General features: G+C 54.8%; 1 long non-coding RNA gene across 1 annotated transcript; it reads left to right on the forward strand.

Moving 5' to 3' along the window:
- The first annotated feature begins 876 nt into the window (after positions 1-876).
- On the forward strand, positions 877-3,450 carry LOC142283004 (uncharacterized). Its single transcript, XR_012744769.1, has 3 exons — positions 877-975; positions 1,069-1,198; positions 3,350-3,450. It is a non-coding gene; the product is annotated as an uncharacterized LOC142283004 (long non-coding RNA).
- The last annotated feature ends 4,600 nt before the right edge of the window (positions 3,451-8,050 follow it).

Here is an 8,050-nt window from a genome sequence, read left to right on the forward strand (position 1 = left end):
ACATACATCATGACATTGCTATTCTGCTGTTACATCGTGTCTTATCCTCCAGTCGCCTCCAGAGCTGCGGTCTCCATTCTTTTCTTTGCTGCATGTTGAGAGTTATAGTATTTTGGTACAGCGATGTCCTGCAGCCTGGAGCTCCTGCACAGCGGTGTGTATGTGGCTGCAGCTTTGGTAGTGACTGGAGTATGCGATGTATGGAGATCATGTGTGGTGTGCGGCTGTGGCTCCTCGTGACATATTATCACATGTAATGTGCGCAGGATCGTGCTGATGTTGCGCTCTGCAGCGGCTTCTTCTCTAGTTTTCCCCTAGTGCAGTTCACACTGACAGTAATGCCGGATGTCTCCTGAGATTGCAGGGCTCTCCCAGCAGCACAGAGTATTTTAGTGGAGCCGTGAGCTGATGTTTGGGAGGTGAGAGTGAGGGGCACAGAGTATTTCAGCCCTCGTCTGTTGCCTGATGTTGCGCTCTGCAGCGGCTTCTTCTCTAGTTTTCCCCTGGTGCAGTTCACACTGACAGTAATGCCGGATGTCTCCTGAGATTGCAGGGCTCTCCCAGCAGCACAGAGTATTTTAGTGTAGCCGTGAGCTGATGTTTGGGAGGTGAGAGTGAGGGGCACAGAGTATTTCAGCCCTCGTCTGTTGCCTGATGTTGCGCTCTGCAGCGGCTCCTTCTCTAGTTTTCCCCTGGTGCAGTTCACACTGACAGTAATGCCGGATGTCTCCTGAGATTGCAGGGCTCTCCCAGCAGCACAGAGTATTTTAGTGGAGCTGTGAGCTGATGTTTGGGAGGTCAGAGTGAGGGGCACAGAGTATTTCAGCGCTCGTCTGATGCCGTGAGGTTGATTTGCTGCTTTGTGTCCTCAGTTCCTCCGAGGTTCATCAATAAGATGCGGAACGTTTACTTTGTGGAGGGAGAAGATGCGCAGTTCTCATGTGTTACTGAGGGGGCGCCGTACCCACAAATCCGGTGAGTGACAGCCGTCATTGTACTATGCCACATGTGATTGTCTGCTGGGGGTTGTAATGTTGGAGAGAAGTCTGATGATGGCGCTGTTTGCAGGTGGTACCGAGACGGGCATCTGCTGTCAGATTCCAGCAAACACCAGACATTCGCTGAGCCGAGGAGCGGGATGCTGGTCCTGGTGATAAAGAGCGCCACGAAGGAAGACGCCGGACACTACGAGTGTGAGGTGCGTGCCGCCAGTGTACCGCTGCACAGTGATGGCGTGGAACGCCAACGGGATCCTAGCCACGTCTCCACGGCCTCACACCATTAATAACCTTACAGTGCCCAGATAAATAGAGCTGTGTGGTGCCCAGATAAGTAGTGCTGTGTGGTGCCCAGATAAATAGTGCTGTGTGGTGCCCAGATAAATAGAGCTGTGTGGTGCCCAGATAAGTAGTGCTGTGTGGTGCCCAGATAAGTAGTGCTGTGTGGTGCCCAGATAAGTAGTGCTGTGTGGTTCCCAGATAAGTAGTGCTGTGTGGTGCCCAGATAAGTAGTGTTGTGTGGTGCCCAGATAAATAGTGCTGTGTGGTTCCCAGATAAGTAGTGCTGTGTGGTGCCCAGATAAATAGTGCTGTGTGGTTCCCAGATAAGTAGTGCTGTGTGGTGCCCAGATAAGTAGTGTTGTGTGGTGCCCAGATAAGTAGTGCTGTGTGGTGCCCAGATAAGTAGTGCTGTGTGGTGCCAGATAAGTAGTGCTGTGTGGTGCCCAGATAAGTAGTGCCGTATGGTGACCAGATAAGTAGTGCTGTGTGGTGCCCAGATAATAGTGCCTTACAGTGCCCAGATAAGTAGTGCTGTGTGGTGCCCAGATAAATAGTGCCGTGTGGTGCCCAGATAAGTAGTGCTGTGTGGTGCCCAGATAATAGTGCCTTACAGTGCCCAGATAAGTAGTGCCGTGTGGTGCCCAGATAATAGTGCCTTACAGTGCCCAGATAAGTAGTGGTGTGGTGCCCAGATAAATAGTGCCGTGTGGTGCCCAGATAAGTAGTGCTGTGTGGTGCCCAGATAATAGTGCCTTACAGTGCCCAGATAAGTAGTGCTGTGTGGTGCCCAGATAAGTAGTGCCGTGTGGTGCCTAGATAAATAGTGCTGTGTGGTGCCCAGATAAATAGTGCTATGTGGTGCCCAGATAAATAGTGCCTTACAGTGCCCAGATAAATAGTGCCGTGTGGTGCCCAGATAAATAGTGCCGTGTGGTGCCCAGATAAATAGTGCTGTGTGGTGCCCAGATAAATAGTGCCTTACAGTGCCCAGATAAATAGTGCTGTGTGGTGCCCAGATAAATAGTGCCGTGTGGTGCCCAGATAAATAGTGCTGTGTGGTGCCCAGATAAATAGTGCCGTGTGGTGCCCAGATAAAAAGTGCTGTGTGGTGCCCAGATAAATAGTGCTATGTGGTGCCCAGATAAATAGTGCCTTACAGTGCCCAGATAAATAGTGCCGTGTGGTGCCCAGATAAATAGTGCCGTGTGGTGCCCAGATAAATAGTGCTGTGTGGTGCCCAGATAAATAGTGCCTTACAGTGCCCAGATAAATAGTGCTGTGTGGTGCCCAGATAAATAGTGCCGTGTGGTGCCCAGATAAATAGTGCCGTGTGGTGCCCAGATAAATTGTGCCGTGTGGTGCCCAGATAAATTGTGCCGTGTGGTGCCCAGATAAATAGTGCCGTGTGGTGCCCAGATAAATAGTGCCGTGTGGTGCCCAGATAAATAGTGCTGTGTGGTGCCCAGATAAATAGTGCTGTGTGGTGCCCAGATAAGTAGTGCTGTGTGGTGCCCAGATAAATAGTGCTGTGTGGTGCCCAGATAAATAGTGCTGTGTGGTGCCCAGATAAATAGTGCCGTGTGGTGTCCAGATAAGTAGTGCTGTGTGGTGCCCAGATAAATAGTGCTGTGTGATGCCCAGATAAATTGTGCCGTGTGGTGTCCAGATAAATAGTGCCGTGTGGTGTCCAGATAAGTAGTGCTGTGTGGTGCCCAGATAAATAGTGCTGTGTGATGCCCAGATAAATTGTGCCGTGTGGTGCCCAGATAAATAGTGCTGTGTGGTGCCCAGATAAATTGTGCCGTGTGGTGTCCAGATAAATAGTGCCGTGTGGTGCCCAGATAAATAGTGCCGTGTGGTGCCCAGATAAATAGTGCTGTGTGGTGCCCAGATAAATAGTGCCGTGTGGTGTCCAGATAAGTAGTGCCGTGTGGTGTCCAGATAAATAGTGCTGTGTGGTGCCCAGATAAATAGTGCCGTGTGGTGCCCATATACTGCTAAACAGTGCTGGCTGTTTCCGTGGGGCTCTGTTGCTAATCCTGTGTTATTTTTACCCCCCCCCCCCGCAGATGGTGAATAGACTGGGGTCCTCACGGAGTGGAGCGGAGCTGAGTGTACAGACCGCCGCAATGCTGGCGCAGGAGAGGAGAGGTGACCAGACCATCACTATAGAAGGTAAGACGCTGCTCAGCACACCGCTTATCACTGCTGGCCGGACCGAGGGGCGTGATCATGTGATTGTACTGCTCTATGACTGCGGTGATGGTATTATACCGATATACAACCTGCGCCTGCATCTCCGGATATCTGGAAATTACACTCAAATGTTTCATGAGATTTCCTCCCGGAGAAGCTGCACAATATTCCATGTGAGTGTAGAGGCGCCATGTCAGTGAGATCGGCGGTGACATCAGTGGAGATCGGCGGTGACATCAGTGGAGATCGGCGGTGACATCAGTGAGATCAGCGGTGACATCAGTGAGATCAGCGGTGACATCAGTGGAGATCGGCGGTGACATCAGTGAGATCGGCGGTGACATCAGTGGAGATCGGCGGTGACATCAGTGAGATCGGCGGTGACATCAGTGAGATCAGCGGTGACATCAGTGAGATCAGCGGTGACATCAGTGAGATCGGCGGTGACATCAGTGAGATCGGCGGTGACATCAGTGGAGATCGGCGGTGACATCAGTGAGATCGGCGGTGACATCAGTGAGATCGGCGGTGACATCAGTGGAGATCGGCGGTGACATCAGTGAGATCGGCGGTGACATCAGTGGAGATCGGCGGTGACATCAGTGAGATCAGCGGTGACATCAGTGAGATCAGCGGTGACATCAGTGGAGATCGGCGGTGACATCAGTGGAGATCGGCGGTGACATCAGTGAGATCGGCGGTGACATCAGTGGAGATCGGCGGTGACATCAGTGGAGATCGGCGGTGACATCAGAGGAGATCGGCGGTGACATCAGTGGAGATCGGCGAGGACATCAGTGAGATCGGCGGTGACATCAGTGGAGATCGGCGGTGACATCAGTGGAGATCGGCGGTGACATCAGTGAGATCGGCGGTGACATCAGTGGAGATCGGCGGTGACATCAGTGAGATCGGCGGTGACATCAGTGAGATCGGTGGTGACATCAGTGGAGATCGGCGGTGACATCAGTGAGATCGGTGGTGACATCAGTGAGATCGGCGGTGACATCAGTGGAGATCGGCGGTGACATCAGTGGAGATCGGCGGTGACATCAGTGAGATCGGCGGTGACATCTGTGGAGATCGGCGGTGACATCAGTGAGATCGGCGGTGACATCAGTGAGATCGGCGGTGACATCAGTGAGATCGGCGGTGACATCAGTGGAGATCGGCGGTGACATCAGTGGAGATCGGCGGTGACATCAGTGAGATCGGCGGTGACATCAGTGAGATCGGCGGTGACATCTGTGGAGATCGGCGGTGACATCAGTGAGATCGGCGGTGACATCAGTGAGATCGGCGGTGACATCAGTGGAGATCGGCGGTGACATCAGTGAGATCGGCGGTGACATCAGTGGAGATCGGCGGTGACATCAGTGGAGATCGGCGGTGACATCAGAGGAGATCGGCGGTGACATCAGTGGAGATTGGCGGTGACATCAGTGAGATCGGCGGTGACATCAGTGAGATCGGCGGTGACATCAGAGGAGATCGGCGGTGACATCAGTGAGATCGGCGGTGACATCAGTGGAGATCGGCAGTGACATCAGTGAGATCGGCGGTGACATCAGTGAGATCGGCGGTGACATCAGTGAGATCGGCTGTGACATCAGAGGAGATCGGCGGTGACATCAGTGAGATCGGCGGTGACATCAGTGAGATCGGCGGTGACATCAGAGGAGATCGGCGGTGACATCAGTGAGATCGGCGGTGACATCAGTGGAGATCGGCGGTGACATCAGTGAGATCGGCGGTGACATCAGTAAGATCGGCGGTGACATCAGTGGAGATCGCCGGTGACATCAGTGGAGATCGGCGGTGACATCAGTGAGATCGGCGGTGACATCAGTGAGATCGGCGGTGACATCAGTGGAGTTCGGCGGTGACATCAGTGGAGTTCGGCGGTGACATCAGTGAGATCGGCGGTGACATCAGTGAGATCGGCGGTGACATCAGTGGAGATCGGCGGTGACATCAGTGGAGATCGGCGGTGACATCAGTGGAGATCGGCGGTGACATCAGTGCAGATCGGCGGTGACATCAGTGAGATCGGCGGTGACATCAGTGAGATCGGCGGTGACATCAGTGGAGATCGGCGGTGACATCAGTGGAGATCGGCGGTGACATCAGTGAGATCGGCGGTGACATCAGTGAGATCGGCGGTGACATCTGTGGAGATCGGCGGTGACATCAGTGAGATCGGCGGTGACATCAGTGAGATCGGCGGTGACATCAGTGGAGATCGGCGGTGACATCAGTGAGATCGGCGGTGACATCAGTGGAGATCGGCGGTGACATCAGTGAGATCGGCGGTGACATCAGAGGAGATCGGCGGTGACCAGTGAGATCGGCGGTGACATCAGTGGAGATCGGCGGTGACATCCGTGGAGATCGGCGGTGACATCAGTGAGATCGGCGGTGACATCAGTGGAGATCGGCGGTGACATCAGTGAGATCGGCGGTGACATCAGTGAGATCGGCGGTGACATCAGTGAGATCGGCGGTGACATCAGTGAGATCGGCGGTGACATCAGTGAGATCGGCGGTGACATCAGTGAGATCGGCGGTGACATCAGTGAGATCGACGGTGACATCAGTGAGATCGGCGGTGACATCAGTGGAGATCGGCGGTGACATCAGTGAGATCGGCGGTGACATCAGTGAGATCGGCGGTGACATCAGTGAGATCGGCGGTGACATCAGTGGAGATCGGCGGTGACATCAGTGAGATCGGCGGTGACATCAGTGGAGATCGGCGGTGACATCAGTGAGATCGGCGGTGACATCAGTGAGATCGCCGGTGACATCAGTGAGATCGGCGGTGACATCAGTGGAGATCGGCGGTGACATCAGTGAGATCGGCGGTGACATCAGATAGATCGGCGGTGACATCAGTGGAGATCGGCGGTGACATCAGTGGAGATCGGCGGTGACGTCAGTGAGATCGGCGGTGACATCAGTGAGATCGGCGGTGACATCAGTGAGATCGGCGGTGACATCAGTGGAGATCGGCGGTGACATCAGTGAGATCGGCGGTGACATCAGTGAGATCGGCGGTGACGTCAGTGAGATCGGCGGTGGCGTCAGTGGAGATCGGCGGTGACGTCAGTGGAGATCGGCGGTGACGTCAGTGAGATCGGCGGTGGCGTCAGTGGAGATCGGCGGTGACATCAGTGAGATCGGCGGTGACATCTGTGGAGATCGGCGGTGACATCAGTGAGATCGGCGGTGACATCAGTGAGATCGGCGGTGACATCAGTGGAGATCGGCGGTGACATCAGTGGAGATAGGCGGTGACATCAGTGAGATCGGCGGTGACATCAGTGAGATCGGCGGTGACATCTGTGGAGATCGGCGGTGACATCAGTGAGATCGGCGGTGACATCAGTGAGATCGGCGGTGACATCAGTGGAGATCGGCGGTGACATCAGTGAGATCGGCGGTGACATCAGTGGAGATCGGCGGTGACATCAGTGAGATCGGCGGTGACATCAGAGGAGATCGGCGGTGACATCAGTGAGATCGGTGGTGACATCAGTGGAGATCGGCGGTGACATCAGTGGAGATCGGCGGTGACATCAGTGGAGATCGGCGGTGACATCAGTGAGATCGGCGGTGACATCAGAGGAGATCGGCGGTGACATCAGTGAGATCGGTGGTGACATCAGTGGAGATCGGCGGTGACATCAGTGGAGATCGGCGGTGACATCAGTGGAGATCGGCGGTGACATCAGTGAGATCGGCGGTGACATTAGAGGAGATCGGCGGTGACATCAGTGAGATCGGCGGTGACATCAGTGAGATCGGCGGTGACATCAGTGAGATCGGCGGTGACATCAGTGGAGATCGGCGGTGACATCAGTGGAGATCGGCGGTGACATCAGTGGAGATCGGCGGTGACGTCAGTGAGATCGGCGGTGACGTCAGTGAGATCGGCGGTGACGTCAGTGAGATCGGCGGTGACATCAGAGGAGATCGGCGGTGACGTCAGTGAGATCGGCGGTGACGTCAGTGAGATCGGCGGTGACATCAGAGGAGATCGGCGGTGACATCAGTGGAGATCGGCGGTGACATCAGAGGAGATCGGCGGTGACATCAGTGGAGATCGGCGGTGACATCAGAGGAGATCGGCGGTGACATCAGTGAGATCGGCGGTGACATCAGTGGAGATCGGCGGTGACATCAGTGGAGATCGGCGGTGACATCAGTGAGATCGGCGGTGACATCAGTGGAGATCGGCGGTGACATCAGTGGAGATCGGCGGTGACATCAGTGGAGATCGGTGGTGACATCAGTGAGATCGGCGGTGACATCAGTGAGATCGGCGGTGACATCAGAGGAGATCGGCGGTGACATCAGTGGAGATCGGCGGTGACATCAGTGAGATCGGCGGTGACATCAGTGAGATCGGCGGTGACATCAGTGGAGATCGGCGGTGACATCAGTGAGATCGGCGGTGACATCAGAGGAGATCGGCGGTGACATCAGTGGAGATCGGCGGTGACATCAGTGGAGATCGGCGGTGACATCAGTGGAGATCGGCGGTGACATCAGTGAGATCGGCGGTGACATCA

Source organism: Anomaloglossus baeobatrachus, unplaced genomic scaffold, assembly GCF_048569485.1.
Source record: "Anomaloglossus baeobatrachus isolate aAnoBae1 unplaced genomic scaffold, aAnoBae1.hap1 Scaffold_5284, whole genome shotgun sequence".
NCBI classification, from domain to species: Eukaryota; Metazoa; Chordata; class Amphibia; order Anura; family Aromobatidae; genus Anomaloglossus; species Anomaloglossus baeobatrachus.